Source organism: Saimiri boliviensis, chromosome 17 (assembly GCF_048565385.1).
Source record: "Saimiri boliviensis isolate mSaiBol1 chromosome 17, mSaiBol1.pri, whole genome shotgun sequence".
NCBI classification, from domain to species: Eukaryota; Metazoa; Chordata; class Mammalia; order Primates; family Cebidae; genus Saimiri; species Saimiri boliviensis.
The window spans coordinates 36950536-36968739 of NC_133465.1; the positions used below are offsets into that span (position 1 = coordinate 36950536).

General features: G+C 35.9%; 1 long non-coding RNA gene across 1 annotated transcript in view; it reads right to left on the bottom strand.

Annotated features, from left to right (window-relative positions):
• The window catches only part of LOC141581846 (uncharacterized), a 30679-nt gene extending 29450 nt beyond the window's left edge, over positions 1-1229 (bottom strand). Inside the window, exon 1 of the long non-coding RNA XR_012514618.1 lies at positions 1018-1229. This is a non-coding gene — a long non-coding RNA (uncharacterized LOC141581846). The remainder of the gene's footprint in view (positions 1-1017) is intronic.
• Positions 1230-18204: the final 16975 nt, after the last annotated feature.

An 18204-nucleotide genomic window follows, 5' to 3' on the forward strand; every position in this document is an offset into this window, starting at 1 on the left:
AGTTGTCACAACTTCTCCAAGGTTACCAGTGTTTAGGCAACACTGAAGAAGGACTCTCTCTTAAAGGAGAAAAAGATTAAACATTGCAAAATAAAGTGTAATGCTTCTATGTGAATGTGTGTGCTAGCGTGGACCTACCTCTGCTTCCACAATTCAGAGAAATCCCAGTTTCATCATATTATTATGTTGGATGTTATGTATATCTTTATAAGGCAATTTTTCTGTGCTTATTACATTGGAGTATGTGTGCTTAAGAGCTAAAGGGTAAACATCGCTCATATTTAACAAGCTTGGGGAACTTCCTAGAAATGGGTGATTTTTGTTTTGTGAAAACGTTTATTTGTATTGAAACAATCATTGGTAAATTATAAAGCAGAGTGCAAATTTTGCATGAATTTTTAAAATAATAATGTTTTCAGGAAACTCTGTACTTCTGCAGGGTACTTTGGGCTATGCCCTGACCTCTCTGGGAATGCACATTTACTTCTGTCCTCCATTAGACAGATGAGAAAAAGTTGAAAATTAATATTATCAAGAGAGTCTTTTCATATGCTCTTAGGTCACTGCCTTTCTTCTTCTGTGACTTTATTTCCTGGGATGCTGTAAAAACCTTGTCTCATTGGTGCAGATAGTACTAGGCCTGGGATGGGAGTATGAGGGTGTAGGGTTTGGGTGGGGTTTGCATGTTTGCAGAAAATACCACCCTGAGTTCTAAGCCAATCTATAGAACAAGAACTAATTATAAAATGCCTTAACAAAATCCATATTTTTAAAAGCGAAGTCACTAAATTCATAGATTTTATTTCAGCCAGTTCTTCTCTGCCCATTTCATATGCAGATGATTCAAGTTTCATATTCTAGTCTGAAACCATATGACATTAACGTAAGAGCTTAAGGTCTATATCCCACATTTTACAAGGTAAGACAGTTTGTATTCTTTCATGAGATGGTCAGTCAAATGTGGCCCCAAAAGGAGACACAAGAGAGGCTTAAGAGAAAGCAGTTTATTATACTCACAAGTCCTGAAGATGCGTCTCGTCTCAGGGTGATTTCTAATCTGCCAAGATAGTTGGGCTCTCATAGTCACTTCTGGGAAAAGACCTCACAGCACATCATGCAGGTCCACATGGCAAAGATACCAAGGCTGTCAGAAGGCAAAAGACTGGAACAAAAAGAGCACTTGGGTCATGGGGTATCGTGGGAAAGGCAAAGCAGTGCAGGGTGAATAGTTTTGTATTGACAAGTATGAACAATTTTCGTGGACTTTGGGATATGGACTTTGGGATATAGAGACCTCTAGTGCCCGGTACCTGGCGCTGGGATGGTTAGAGCAGAGCAATATTGTTTCCTAAGGTGCAAGGGCCTGATAGCGGATGTATGGCTCTGGATTTGTTAGTTTGCACATTAAAGTCATGCTTTCAGCTGAGCCCTTTGTATTGCTAAGAATTGGCTTGGGGTTGGGAGGAACAGTCTTTCCTGCTGGAAATGTTTATTAGGATGTCAAAACATTATAATGTGTAATAAAATATGTGAAATACAAAGACACTTAATATTTCAAGTTTATAAAATGAAGGACTTGATCTAATTCTGTAATCCCTATAGTTTCTTCCAATTTCTCAAATTCTAGGATTCCCCTTTAAGTTTCTTTCTGATTAAGTGCTTAGTGTGACAGAGGGAACTTGCATTTAAGGTAAAGTTGGTTTGCTACAGACACTGAGGTAATTAAGAAATGTTCATTTTCTTGGCAAGACCTTTTTAGCTGGCTATATTTTGCCTTAATTATGGTAATAATAACAAAGTCAATGAACTTAACACCTTTCCATTAAGTGCCTCCAAATGTTTTATTCAGAAGTGCTGTGATTCTAAGAGGGCAAATGAAATGTTCTGTCTGCACAATGAGCTTTATCACTGGATTAAATCACATGCATTTTGGGTTAAAGGTTAAAACTAGGTATGGAAGTATTGATTGTTAATTTAATTTCATATGCCATTATGAAAACTTATATAAAAGTTAGATGTTAACTTTCTCATAATGGTCTAGGGATTTGTGTGTTTGGGCATGTTTTCTATTAACTTTTTCTGGGGATCAAATGTTAATGGTCTTTCACTTTTCTGTATGTTCAGGAGTATGTAGGTCTTTTAAAAAAACCTACATGCAGTAAAATTCACTCTGTAGTGTAAATTCTATGCATTCTATGCATGCATGGAATTATACATCCACTATTACATTCATAACACAGAATGGTTCTATTACCAAAAAAAAAAAAAAGATCTTTATTAACTCCTTGTATTCAAAACTTCTTCATCTAGCTTCAAAGTTTGGCAAAGATAGATTTGTTTTCTGTGTCCACAGTTTTTCCTATTCAGAATGTCATATAATAAAACCATATAATATGAAGTCTTTCGAGTATGGCTTTTTTATTTTTGTTTTTTTGCTTAACAAAATTGAAATTGATCCAAGTTGTCGTGAGAATCAGTTCATTTCTTTTCATTGCTGAATAGTATTCCATTGTGTGGCTGCATACAATTTGTTTATTCATTCATTCATTCACAAACTGAAGGACAGCTAAGTTGTTTCCAGTTTTTGGTAATTACGAATAAAACTGATGAATATTTGCATACAAATTTTTGTATTAGCATAAGTTTCTATATTTCTTGGATAAATACCTAGGGAGTGACATTACTGGGTAGTATGGTAAGTATATTTTTAATTATAAGAAACTATCAAACTATTTTCCAAAGTTGCTGTACTTCTTTTTATTTCTACCAGTAAATGTGTGAGATTTCCAGATGCTTCACATCCTAACTGCACTTTGTTAGTTTTTTATATTTTAGCCATTCAATTAGATATGTAGTGGTGTCTCTATATGTTTTCAATAATGTTGATTGTCTTTTTATATGTTTATTTCCCATCCACATATATCCATTGTGAAGTGTCTATTCAGATCTTCTGCCCACTTTTAAATTGAATGGTTTGTTTTCTCATCGTTAAATTTTAAGAATTTTTTTGTGGATTCTGTTTACAAGAATAGATGAGTTTGCACATCAAAGTCATGTCAGATAGATGAGTTGTTGTCTATCTGACATGATAGATATCATGTCAGACATCTTGACAGATGTCTGATAGATGATCTCCCTTGTCAGATAGATGAGTTGGAAATATTTTCTCCTAGTCTATGGCTTGTATTTTAATAGGTCAAAGGTTTTAAATTTTGATAAAGTTCAACTTCTCAAGATTTTTCTTTTATGAATCACACCTTTGGTATTATATTGGAGAACTCTTTGTTTAACCTAAAGGCACAAAGATCTCCTATGTTTTTTACTATAGTTTTACAATTTACATCTAGATCTATTTTGAGTTAATTTTTCATATGAAAGGTAAGATACAGACTGTGATGAATTTTTTTGCACATAGGAACATCCAGTTGTTCCAGCATCATTAGTAAAAGATTCTTCTTTCTCCGCTAAATTTCTTTTGCAATTTTGCCACACATCAATTGTCCATACATGAGTGAGTCTATTTATAAACTGCCTATTCTATTCGATTTGTCTGTGTGGCTATCCTTTCACTAATACTACGCTGTCTTAATTACTATCTCAAATTCCTGACCTCACCTCAAGTGATCTTCCTGTCTCTGCTTTCCAAAGCACTGGGATTACAGATATGAACAACCTTGCCTGGCTAATTACTGTCACTTTATACTAAGTCCTGAAATTAGGTAATATGAATCTTCTGGCTGTTTTCTTCTTCAGAAATGATTTGGTCTTTTTATTACCTTTGTCTTCCCATATCAATTTTAGAATCTGCTTGTCAATATCTAGAAAAGGGCTGTTGGATTTCCATTGGGATTGCATTGATTCTATATATGAGGTTGAAAAACATTGATATCTTAACTATATTGACTTTTCTAATCCATGGATATGGTGTATCTCTTCATTTGTTTAGATCTTTGATTGCTTTTATCAGTGTTTTGTATTTTTCATCATATTGGTTCTGTATACATTTTTTAAAAATTTATCTGTTTATTATGTTACTGTAAATGGCACTGTTTCTAATTTTGACTTCCAATTATTCATTGATAATATATAGGAATACAATTAATTTTTGTATATTAACCTTAAACCCTAGCACCTTACTAAACTCATTTGGTATTTCTAGGAGCTCTTTTGTAGATTCTCTTGGATTTTTGATATATACAATCATAGTATCTGCAAAGAGAGGGCATTTTATTTCTTCTTTATGATTTATAAATTATATACCCAAATTTTTAATTTATATACCTTTTTCTTCCCCTCACTTCATGGCACTAGTTAGATATTACAGCACAATATTGAATAGGAGTAGTGGAAGCATCTATCTTATTTCTGATTTGAGAAAAAAAGCATTTAGTCTTTCACCATTAAGTATTCTTTTATGTATAATATATTTTCTTGGTACATGACTTTTATCAGGATAAATAAATTCCTGTGCATTCATCATTGCTGAGAGGCTTTTTTCCAAAAATGTCATTAATGGATATAAATTTTCTCAATTGATTTTTCTGCATTTATTGAAATGATCATGTAGGTTTTCTTCTTTAGTCTGTTAATATAATGAATACATTCTCTGTTAATATAATGAATTACATTTAGTCTGTTAATGTAACAAAGTATATTGATTGAATTTTAAATGTTAAAACAACTTTGCATTTCTGGGATAAACCCAATTTTGTCATGATGTATTATTTATTGTATGTATTGCTTAATTTTATTTGTTCATAGTTTACACTCTATTTTTACGGATTTTAAATTTATATTCATGCCCTGTATTTTCTTTCTGTATACTCTCTTTGGATTTGGTAGCAAGCTAATGCTGGCCACATGAAATGATTTGGAGGTATTCTTTTTTTATTATTTTATGGAAGCAATTGTATATATTTTATGTCATTTCTTTAAGGACATGAAGAAATTTCTTTAAGGAAATTCTACTAAGGAATGTTTACTAGAATTGACCAGTGAAATCATCTGGGATTGGAGTTTGTCATAAGGTTTTAAATTAGTAGCTAAATCTTTTTAGTGGCTATAGTACAATTCCAGTTATCTATCTTTTCTTGAATGACTTTTGGTAGTTTGTGTTTTTAAAGGCATTTGGACCATGTATTAGGGTTCTCTAGAGGGACAGTACTAACAGAATAGATATATCTATAAAGGGGAGTTTATCAAGTATTAACTCATATGATCACAAGGTCCTTTGTTCTTCATCAGTCTTTCTTGATGATTATACATTTCATTAATCTTTTCAAAGGACCAGCTTTTGATATCATAGTTTTCTCTGTTGTTTTTTTATTTTAGTTTTATTTATTTGTGCTCATAAGAGAAATTAATAACTTAAGGGGAGAAAAAGAATCTATTGCATTTCCCTAGATATTTACCATTGCTGTCGCTTTTTTTTTTCATACCTAAAGTTCCAAGTTTCTATAGGGTATCATTTTTCTTCAACCTGAAGATCTTCTTTTTGCATTCAATTTAGAAAAGGTTTGTTGGTTTTTCACCTGAAACTTCATAAGAATTCCTTTATCTGGGGCCAGGCATGGTGTCTCACACCTGTAATCCCAGCACTTTGGAAGGCTGAGGCGGGCAGATCACGAGGTCAAGAGGTTGAGACCATCCTGGCCAACATAGTGAAACCCCATCTCTACTAAATACAAAAATTAGCTGGGCGTGGTGGTGTGCGCCTATAGTCCCAGCTACTCTGGAGGCTGAGGCAGGAGAATCACTTGAATCCTGGAGGCGGAGGTTGCAGTGAGCCGAGATCGCACCACTGCACTCCAACCTGGCATCTGGAGACAGAACGAGACTCTGTCTCAAAAAAAAAAAAAAAAAAAAATTCCTTCATCTGAAAATTTCTTTATTTTGAAGGATATTTTCACTGGATTTAGAATTCTAGGTCAATAGCTTCTTTCTTCCAACAGTTTAAAGATATTCTTTTGCTGCCTCTGGCTTTGAAAGTTTCTGATGAGAAATCCGTATTCATTCAGATCATAATTTTTTTCATTTTATTCAAGATTTCAGTTTTTTCTTCTGGTCGCATTCAATATTTTTTTCTAAACAATGAGACACCTAAGGTGTAAAATTTCAGGAGGCACTCACTCTCAGGGTGATACATATACGGTATTGGCAATTGATCAGCCCTGAAAGCCAGAGACATCTCATGAAGAATCTTTGCTTACCTAAAGTTTTGTCAGGCTTCTGAACTTTTTCCTCTGCCCATTTGTGTACTTCCTTGTAAAATCCAGTTTTACCAAAGAACCTTGCTAAGTCAATATAGTATGAACCTTCACCCTCATTATCTGATTATTCTTAATATCTGATCAGGTTCCATTTCCTCCCCCTACCCTAGGTGATGTCTGATCACTCCAGCTTGTCTTTAGCATGAATCCTGTTAGGTTGCTTTAGCCAGAGTTTCCCTTACCCCGATGTTTCCTCTTAGTAATTTTCCATACACTGACCCTCACTCTGCTCCTTGGATATAAATTCCCACTTGCCCATGTTGTATTTGAAGTTGAGTCCAATCTCTCTCCCCAACTGCAAAATCCCATCATCATGGTGGTCAGTACACCTATAGCAATGGTCTCAATTGAAGTCTTCCTTACTGTTTCTTAATAAGCATTATTGAAATTTTTTTTAACACCTCTTGAATTTTTATCCTTAAGTGCCTGCCTTGTATTACTCTAGTCCCTACCTTGCTTGAACTCCCCAGCTCCTGGGAACCTACTATCTTAGTTTTTCCTGCCAGAATGATATGAAAAACTGGGTTCCCCTTTCACTGTCTTGTAGTTCCACACAACTGGGACTGCCCTCAGTATGAGGCAGCAAGAGGAAAGAGAGAGAAAATTTAAGAGAAATTTCTCCTTATACTTTTTGGATAACAAACATCATTTTCCCCATTTCCTTTGGCCAGAGAGATGGTTTTCTCTCAGGGATTCAGATGCCCACAACAACCATCACCACCGAGTTGGCAATGCAGCTCAGTGACTTGGGTTGACCTCGGGGCTAGTCTCAGAGAGAAAAAAAAAAAAAAAAGAGAGAGAGGGTTTAAAAACACACAAAGCCAAACTAGAAATTTCTCACATAATGATTGCCTTGCAGGAGTCCTTTTTCTCAGTTCTTTTGTTAGAAAAAGGATGTTTCTTTTAGTGTTTTTGCTGTCAAAGTCACAGTGAAGTTCTACAACTCACTGCTCTGAGTCAAAGAAAGGAGAAAGGGGGAGAACAAAACAAGGAACTCGACACTGCATGGTTATTCTTTAGGTTTTATGATATTGCTTACTTTTCAAAATCCTCAGGTACTTACTTTTTGGATTCTGCCTGGAGTTTTTAGTTGCAAGCCGTGGGAGAGTGGCTAGCTACATAGTGAACATGTTCCATCTTGGCATGTATTGATGATACTCCAAAAGTGATTTTAAAGGTGAAAAAACATAAAGATGGATAAATTCCTGGTAGATTATAGAAAGGTAGTCAAATTTTCGAATGATTTGTCAGGGTACATGAACTGACACTGTTAAACACATCTCTGGGGATAAATTATTTGAAATTGGGTTTGTTCTGAAAAATCTAAGAGGTGTATTTACCAAATAGCTCTGATCTTAAAAGTGGATTTGATATCTCTTCTCTGCACTTTCACAGCACTGTAACTCACTTCTTCCTTCGTTCTTACTACATTGAATGGAAATTGTCATTTTCTTATCTCTCTCACACAATGAACCATGCAGTTCTTAAGAAAAGGAGCTATGTCTAACTCTCCCAGACAGTAGCATCCAACTGTAATTTCTGGCAATTGATAACACTGAATAAATATTTATTAAATAATTGGATAGGCTAAACTATGGAGGGCTTATATCCATCTTTTCTAAATACAAGTAAGTACACATAAAGATATATTCACCCGGACATATATTTTTTACTCAGTTTTTGTGAAGTTAACTAGTTTTTTGAGATTTAAAGCCTGATTTAAGTCTAATACTTTCCTACACACTTTGGCAGATTCCTAGAGACTTATGTTCTGATCATCTCATTTTCTCATTGAATTTTCAATCCAACTACAACTTGCCTCCTATGACTCTTCTTTTTGCTGCACAGTGAATAATATATGAAATGTAACATTTTTCTTTGTTCCCCAAATCCTTGATGCAAAGCGTTTTTTTGTGTGTGTATGTATGTGTGTGCATGAATATGCATCTGCATGTGTATCTGTGTGTGCAGACTTTGAGAAGGTACAGGATGATGGAGGGCTAGCACTTCACAGACAGTAAACTTAAAACTGAATATTAAATGCTTTTAAGAGTCCATCTACCACATTGCTACACAGTCCACTTTCCCCCTCTTTTCCAATTTCCCTCACATTATTATACAGAATAATTTATTTTTCCACTCTTCCACTCAGTTTGGATCTACTTTTGCATTTTCAAAGACTCATTAATCGACTTTTCCAAAATAAAGAGTAATGTAACCCTTTGGTTCAACAGAAGAGCTGGCAGAGGCCTTTAAGGTTTCAGTTTCCTCTCTCTCTTCTCTTTAATGAGTGGATAAGGATTTCTTTTTCAGTTGGTATGATTTAAGCTGGGCCCTCCACCCTTCTCTGATTAATTTTTTTTTTTGCAAAATACGGAAGCAATTAAAGTCAGCTTAAGGTTTTAAGTGAAAATTTATTCATCCTGCTACACTTCCTGACACACATACATGTTTATTTGCTTAAGACCAGAGAAAAGGCATCTCTCCCTAAGAAGAGTATCACTGCTTATTTGCAAAAGAGCATGGGATTTAGAGTCAAAAGGCCTGTGTTTGAATCCTGGCTATATGACTTCCTACCTGAATTATTTTGAGATAAGTTTTTATCTCAAACTATGGAAGGCTTACAATATATCTTATCCACAGAAAGGTGCTTACATATAAATACCCATAGTTTGGTTTGTCTATTTTAAGTCCCTATAGTTTTGTTTATCTATCTATCATTTCTTTGAGCCTCTTTTTGTCATCTGTAAAATGAGAATAATCATATTTTTTTGAAACGCAGAGTTGCTGTAAAAATGAAACAAAAGAATACCTGCAAAGGCATTTCATAAAGTATCATTTGTGCTATAAATATTAACTATTATTTTCTTTATTATGTCTCAATTTTAACAGTGATTATCTCATAGGTAGTTATTTATTTTACAACATTAAAGCTGAAGGCTTCTGCTACTCTCAATCAATTTTGAAGCAATGTCTTTGTAATCGAAGTACCTGAAAGTCAAACTGTACTGAGAAGTTTCTCCCATGCAAAAAAGATCCCCTATACTGTAAGGATACTTTTTTTTTTAATCTCCACACCTCACTTTCTCTTCTTGCTGTACCCCAACATAGGGGTCAAATAATTTCCTTGTGGTAATGGAGAGGATTAATGGTGGAGAGAGGAAAATAGAATATAAATGGAGGGCCCTATACATTACTGGCCTCTAGTTATATTCAGAAAATTTGACTTGTATTGGCAAAGACTCAGTCATTCTCTTAGAGGAAGTCCAATACAGATGTTTAGTATCCTCCTTAATGTTTGTATGTATCCATTATCCCTGTGACCAAATCACACATCATGGCAATTCTTGGTTGTTTTCAATTGAAGCTAAATTTGATCAAGTAATCTAGATATTAAAATGAAAAGTCTGTTGCTGAGAATATTTGAAGTGCTGGCAAATTGAAATAGACTCTCGTTGGGAAGATAAATTTATGCCCTGTAAACTATAGAACTTTATATTAGCCGTATCAAATGGAAATATGGAAATAGCACTAGGCCTTTGATATTTCTTTGGTTTGTACATGAATTTAATTAAATGAAAAGGGCAACAGCATTCTGGAAAATTGCTTGTACTGATGAGCTACCCAAAAGCATGTGAGTGTGGCCAAATGCTCTGACATTATCATTTAATAAATCTGTTAGAAGTTTAATGATCATTCTTCAAATCCATTTACTGTGATAAATGTCCATGCTAAAGTTCCTGGGTTTGGAAGGCCAACTTGCATCATCTCTCCCTCATAAAAACAATTTTCTTTAAAAATTTTAAAGGCAATTTTATAAAAAAATGAAAGAAAATATAAACAATGAAATATAAATCACTCACTATGCCACTGTTCTGATCCAATAATTGACTTACTTGTTTTCAGATATCCTTCTGAATCCATTAGCATATATTGTTTTGTAGTTGTTATCCTAATGATCAAACAGATTTACAATCTGTGTCTTTTACTTCACATTATGTGATTAACACTTCTGATGATGTTATGTAGTATTTATCATAACTTCTTGTAATTGCTGCTTAATAATATTTTGGCAGTATCTTACATTATTCCATTAATTTAATGGGCTGTCATTTACATGGATATTTAAATGATTTTCAAATATTTGCTATTACAGATATTAGTGCACTATCTCATGAATATAGCATTTAGCTATATTCATGCTTTTTTCTTTCATTTCTTTAGAATGTATTTCCTAGTAGATTCAAAATGTTATGGAAATTTTTCCACCTCACAGTGCCAAGCAGCACATAGGAATATTGCAAGGTTGAAACAATATTGCCAGTTTTTCAATGTGAATATTTATAACTTCAGAATAATTTAATAGTTATAAATTGTTATCTCAAGGTTGATGTTACATTTTTATGAAAAACAAGGTTGAACATTTTCTATATATTTGTTTATTAGAACTTTCATTATGCCCCTATTCATTGCCCATTTTATCTACTGGTGGGTTGAGATATTGTCTTGTAATTTGTAGTAACAATTTGCTGCAAATATCTTCCTATTTTAGTTTTTTCTTTTAATCTTTTATTTTTTAATGCAAAATGATTTTAATTTTAGGTGATCAAGCATATCTTCAATTGTCTTTATGATTTCCTAGATTGCTTCGAATAGATGAAGTAATCATTTCTTCAAAGAATTGATAAATAATATTTTGATTTTTTTCTATCTTCCTACAGTAAAATATAGTAACTTAACTCTTTAATCATTGAGTTTATTTTGAAAAATTGTGGCTCATTTATATACTTCAAATTGGTGGTGCTAATGAAATAATATGCTCTTAGATTTCTATGTACAAATATAGAGATAAATTTTATAAGCAAACATAAAGACTAAAAAAAAAAATCAAAGGCAGAGAGTTATTAGAAACTGACCAATGTGTAACTATTTCTTATTTCACATGATCATTTTGAGAAACTGAACATTCGAAAAAATTATATTCCATAAAAGTGTTGCTGATTTTTCTATTTTTTTGGAAGATTTTGTGAAATTTTAAAATTATATATGTTTTTGAAGTTTGTAGAAATTTCCTGCAATATTACCTGAACCTGAAATTTTTATGTGACTTTATAAAGTTATGCAACTATATTGTATCTTTTCAAGTCTGTTTTGGCATGTTATTGTTTTTTTCTAGTATACTTTCATTTCATCTAAGTTTTCAAAATGTTTGGCATAGTTTTTTTTATAGTGCTCTTTTAGCATTAAAAAATCTGTAATGTAGTGATAATTGTTCTTCTGTTTATTTTAAGTTATTTATTTTTTCAGAGACAGGGTCTCACTCTGTTGTTCAGGCTGGAGTGCAGTGGCATGATTATAGCTCACTGCATCCTCAGACTCCTGGGCTCAAGCAATCCTCTCACCTCAGCCTCCCAAATATATGGGAGTATAGGCACATGCTACCATACCCAGTTAATTTTTTTATTTTTTAAAATTTTTTGTAGAAATTGGATTTTACTATATTGCTCAGGTTGGTCTTGAACTCGTGGCCTCAAGTGATCTTCCCTCCTCAGCCTCCCAAAATGCTAGGATTGTAGGCATGAACCACTGCACCTGGACTATTCTTCCTTTTAAATCACATTTTAGTTTGTTCCTTCTCTTTGTCTTTTTTTTTTTGTGTGTGTAGATTAATCTTCCAGAGAATTATTGAGCTTATCTCTTTAAGGAGTTGAATTTGTCTTCTTCTTTCATGATGCTCTCTAATGACTCTTTGTTTTCTCTTTTGTTTCCTGCTTTCAACTTGTAACTTAAAAAATTTTTTTCTTACATTTCGCTCATTAATTTCAGCTTTTATCTATCCTAGTATATGCTTATATTAAAGCTAAAATGTTCCTCTAAGTATCACTTTAGTAGTATTCCACAAGTTTTTACATGTAATATTTTTATTATTTTCTTACAAGTATTTTAATGTTTCCTTTATGATTTTTTTCAGCTCTTCAGTTATTTAAAAGAGATGGCTCACACCTATAATCCTAGCACTTTGGGAGTGGCTCACAGCTGTAATCCCAGCACTTTGGTAGGCCAAGGTGGGTGGATCACTTGAGGTCAGGAGTTCGAGACCAGCCTGGCCAACATGGTGAAACCCCATCTCAACTGAAAATACAAAAATTAACTGGGTGTGGTGGCTACACACCTGTACTCCCAGCTACTAAGGAGACTGAGGCAGGAGAATCCCTTGAACTCTGGAGGCAGGGTTGCAGTGAGCCGAGATCGCATCCCTGCCCTCCAGCCTGGCGACAGAGCAAGACTCAGTCTCAAAAAAAAAAGGGTGTTTTAAAATTTCCAAATATACGAAGATTCCCAATTTTTTATTATTGATTTCTAATTTAATTACACTGTGGTAGGAAGACATAATCCATATTTGAAATTTAAAAATTGTTGAGACCGTAACTTTGGATATTTTCAAATGTAGTTGTCCCTAGTGCACTTAGAAAGAATGTGTAACTTAGTCTGCTCAGGCTACCATAACTAAATACTATAGACTGGATGGCTTAAATGACAGGAATTTATTTCTTATGAGACTTGGAAGTACAAGATCAAGATGCCAGCCAATTAGGTTCCTGGTAAAGGCTCTCTTCCTAGCTTGCTTCCAGGCAGCCTTCCTGGAAGCCCTCTTGCTGTGTGCTCACATACCTTTCCTCACTGCAGGTAGCATTCTGGTGAGGTGGTGGAAGAGACATCAAGAGAGAGAGGAAAAGAGAGAGAGAAAAGAGAGAGATCGATCTTCCTCTTCTTATAAGGCCACAACTGCCATTCTAAAAGTCCTACTCTCATGAGTTAGTCTAACTCTAAATACCTCCCAAATGCCCTGTCTCCAAATAGCATCACATTAGGGTGTAACCCAAAAGGTATCTGAGACAAGTCTCAATGAATTCAGAAAGTTAATTTTGCCAAGGTTAAAGATGCACCCATGACACAGCCTCAAGAGATTCTGAGGACATGTGCCCAAGATGGTGGGGACACAGCTTGATTTTATACATTTTAGGGAGACACGAGAGGTCAATCAATATGTGTAAGACGTACATTGGTTCAGTCCGGAAAATCAAGTTGGGACAACTCAAGGCAGGGAAGCGGGGGCTTCCAGGTTATAGGTAGATGAGAGACAAATGATTGCATTCTTTGAGCCTCTGGTTAGCCTTTCACTGAATACACCATTTACATGTGACAGGAGGGTAGAGGAAATAGTCACTTATATCTTAGTCTGGTTTAGTGAAACAGTAGGGCAGAGGAATTCATCAAATATGCATTTGTCTCACATAAGCCTCAGAGAGATGACTGAGTTCTGCCTATGCTTTGTCCACAAGGAATTTCACTGTAGGAAAATTGTGAGGGAGGTATGTATCTTTTTTTATCTTTGTAGCTATCTTATTTAGGAATGAAATCAGAGGCAGGTTTGCCTGATGCAGTTCTCAGCTTGACTTTTGCCTTGGCTTAGTGATTTTGGGGTCTTGAGATTTATTTTTTTTCTACAGGGGATTAGGGCTTCAACATATAAATTTGTAGGAGGACAAAAACATTCATTTCATAGCAATGTGTATTCTTTTTTTTTTGGAGACAGAATCTTGCTCTGTTGCTGAGGCTGGAATGCAGTGGCTCGAATTCGGCTGACTGCAACCTCTGTCTCCTAGGTTTAAGCTATTCTCCTGCCTCAGCCTCCTGAGTAGCTGGGATTACAGGCATGCACCACCACACTGGGCTAATTTTTGTGTTTTTAGTAGAGATGGGGTTTCACCATATTGGTCAATCTGGCCTCGAACTCCTGACCTCATGATCTGCCCACCTCAGCCTCCCAAAGCATTAGGATAACAAGTGTGAGCCACCGCTCCTAGCACAATGTGTATTCTGTAATTAATAGATACTGATATATGTATGTCAAGTAATCAATCATATTAGTTATGTTGTTCAAATTTTTAGTATCTTTGCCAAGGATGTTTCAACCAGAGCAACTCCATCTTGAATAAGGGCTGGCTAAAATAAGGCTGAAACCTACTGGACTGCATTCCCAGTTAGGCATTCTAAGTCACAGGATGGGATAGGAAGTCAGCACAAGATACAGGTCATAAAAACCTTGCTGATAAAACAGGTTGCAGTAAAGAAGCCACTTAAAACCCACCAAAACCAAGATGGCAATGAGAGTGACCTCTGGTTGTCCTCACTGCTACACTCCCTGAAGCACCATGACAGTTTACAAATGCTATGGCAACATCAGGAAGTTACCGTATATGGTTTAAAAAAGGGAGGCAATAATAATCCACCCTCTCTCCCTCCCCCCCACCTTTTTTTTAAACATATCATCAAGAAATAACTAAAAATGACAACTAACAGCCCTGTCTTTAGAGTAGCCATTCTTGCATTCCTTTACATTCCTAATAAACTTGCTTTCACTTTACTCTATGGACTTACTCTGAATTCTTTCTTGTGCGAGATCCAAGAACCTTCTCTTGGGGTCTGGATCTGGACCCCTTTCTGGTAACATCTTTATTAGTTTTTAAATGTTTGGTTTATCAGTAATGTGGGAGGTTGGTTGAAGTCTTTTACAATGAGGATGGTTTTTAAATTTTTTTCTGCAATCTTACTGTTTTTTGCTGATATCTTTTGGAGCATTGTTAAAGAAAAAATTACTTATTACACTTAGTAAAGGTAGTAGGAAAGACTCTTCAAGGGAGCCATGTCAATAGGTACAGGAACCACATCAGTGGGGTCTTGTAGTAGGGGAGAGAGACTAAACTCAACTCTGACTCCAGCAAGAACATGTAGGATTTATAACCAAGGAGCAGAGTCAGGGTCAGTGAATGGAAAATTATCAAAAGGAAACAACAGGGGAAGGAGGGTAATTCTTGCTAAGCTGATAACGGAAGTCTTGTTGAGGGCAAGCTAGGGTGATAAGATGTGGAGAGTGGTCACATATTAAGGGAGGGAGAGTTTTGCATAACCAGATTCTGTAAGAACAGAGAGGGAAGCCCAAGGTATAGCATGGCCAAGCAGAGGACTCAGAAGAGTGGGACTAAAGTCTATGTAAAAGGAGATGATCTTTTTCAGCATTTTTATTAGGATTATACAAGTTTAGAACTGTTATATCTTCAAGGGGAATAGACATCAATGTTAGTGGCTATCACTTATAAAGGTTTTCTCTTGTTAGATGTAGTGAACCCCAAGTTTCTCTTCAAAGAATCAGTATGTCGGTATGTTCAGCTTGCTTATGGTTTAATTCTCTATTTTAAAGTTTAACTTCTTTGTAGTTCCTTCTCCACTGGTTCTAATCAGTAGTCCATATCTGTTCCCCCAGCCCCTGGCTCCATCCTGACTCATCCCAATCACCTGCTCCAGTCACCTGCTCTGGTCACCTTCTTTGACCTAGGTTATCCCTAGCTACCTGCACTGACCTGCATGTAACTGTCCTTCCCACAAAACTACCCCACTCCAGCTTGGACCCCTGCTCTCTTTAAAATAGCCAGTCTGTATTAGTCTAGATTGTGCCATCTAACCTTAGCCAATAGGGGAATGACACAGCAGTAGGGGCAACCCCGTCAGTCATAAGTACCCCTTTTCCTCCCTTGTACAAACATGTGGTCACCATTGATCCATCCGTGAGCCGCACCCTTCTATGGAAATAAACTGCCTTGCTGAGAGGATTTATCTTCGAGTGCTATTTCTTTTGCAGCATTGAAATTTTACTTACAACACTCTTTTTTTTTTTTTTTTGAGACGTAGTTTTGCCCTTGTTACCCAGGCTGGAGTGCAATGGCGTGATCTCGGCTCACCGCAACCTCCGCCTCCTGGGCTCAGGCAATTCTCCTGCCTCAGCCTCCTGAGTAGCTGGGACTACAGGCACGTGCCACCATGCCCAGCTAATTTTTTGCACTTTTAGTAAAGACGGGGTTTCACCATGTTGACCAGGATGGTCTCGATCTCTCGACCTCGTGATCCACCCGCCTCGGCCTCCCGAAAGTGCTGGGATTACAGGCTTGAGCCACCGCGCCTGGCACAACACTCTTAAAGTTTACTTTTTTTCTGATATGAATATCTTCATGCAAACTATTTTTTCAAGTATTCTACTGTTATAATTTTTGTCCTTTAATTTACTTTCTATGCCCTTTTCTGATTTTTAAAAACTATCCAGTCTGACAATTTCTGTCTTTTAACTCACAAGTTTAGTCCAATTGTTTGGTACAATTTCAAGTTTAATCTTCTGTAATTACTGACATATTAAGACTTCTTCATATCATCTTACTTTGTGCTTATTAATATTACCCTTAGTTTTCTACACTTTTTTTGTGTGTGGAATAACTGATTTTCAGATCTTTTCCAGTTCTAACGTTTTATAATTTTAGACAGTAAATAAAACTAAGCGAAAGTAGTGTGGTTCAAGTTCTACGTTTAATAACAACCAATGAGTGGGAGAGGTCAGAAATGGCTTTATTTGAGTACATTCTTGAAGTATAGATTCTATTTGAATAAGAAGAAAGATAAAGATTAACAGTAGGAATCAAGATGAGAGATATGTAGTGTGAAAGAAGATTATGAATTTGGGGGAAGAAAATAAACAAAGATTGGAGATGAAAGATATTAGGGCATGACCGCTAGAAGAAAAAGCTGTAAAGTCTAGAAGAAAGAGGAGAGGAAAAAGGAATGAGGGCAGCAATAAAGAGGAAGGGGCTGAAAGAGGATCATATTGTTACCGGTTGAAGGTGTCCAGTTTCTTGGTGTCTTGAACAAAGAATTGGACAAAATGCACAAAGGAAGCAAGCAAAGAATGAAGCAACAAAAGCAGAGATTTATTGAAAACCAAAGTAAGCTCCATAAGGTCAAGTGGGCCCGAGCAGAGGGGCTCACAAGCTTCATTACAGAATTTTCTAGGGTTTTAATACCTAGAAGTTTCCACTGGTTACTTGGTGTATACCGTATGTAAATGGAGAGGATGAAGTAAAGTTACACAGTCATTTACTCTGTGTACACCCTATGTAAATAAGTGGACATTTCCTGCCATAGCTGTAATATTTCCATTTGATTTAGTTCTAGGAAGTCGCTAGGTTCCCTGCCTCTAGGCCCTATTCTCCTGCTTCAATAACAGTGAATATAATACATACAATGAAAGTATGTTGTAGATGTTTATACCAGAGGGTAGAGAAATAGCTTTAAATTTTGTAATGGTCACTCCATAGCAGGCATCCCCAAACTACGGCCCGCGGCCGCATGCAGCCTTCTGAGGCCATTTATCCGGCCCCCTGCTGCACTTCAGGAAGGGGCACCTCTTTCATTGGTGGTCAGTGAGAGGAGCACAGTATGTGGTGGCCCTCCAACGGTCTGAGGGACAGTGAACTGGCCCCCTGTGTAAAAAGTTTGGGGATGCCTGCTCCACAGTGTCAACAGTGGCAGTGCACAAGAATCTTACATTTTCTCTCATTTTGATTTGGGAAAAGCAGGTTGGAAGTGAGTTGTTTCTGACAGCTATGGGTGCAGGTAAACCACAGGTGTCATTTTTGACCACAAAGATGGAGACATGTATCAGTTAAAGTGATATCCAAGTGTCACAACATTGCCAGGGACCACATATGCAGTGTCTGTGGACTTCTGCAGGAGAGATGACCTTTCCTGAAATGTTTATTAGAAAGCTGAGAAAGTAAGCTTGATTTTTTCCATACCATTTGTAGTTTTTGTAAGTGTAAGGCAAAGGCTATCTTAGACAATGTTCTAGAAAATGTTTATAATTTTGAAAGAAGGGAATAGAAAAGAGTAGACCAAAAAAATCCTATTACATGAGAGTAAGGTTTGCAGAGCCTTATTTACATTCTAGCCTGGGAAGTGACCTTTCATGGTGAGAGAATGTTGACAAATGCTTGTTCATGATCCTTCTATTAAAATCAAATTTATAAGTAAGAAAGAAATAATGATTGAA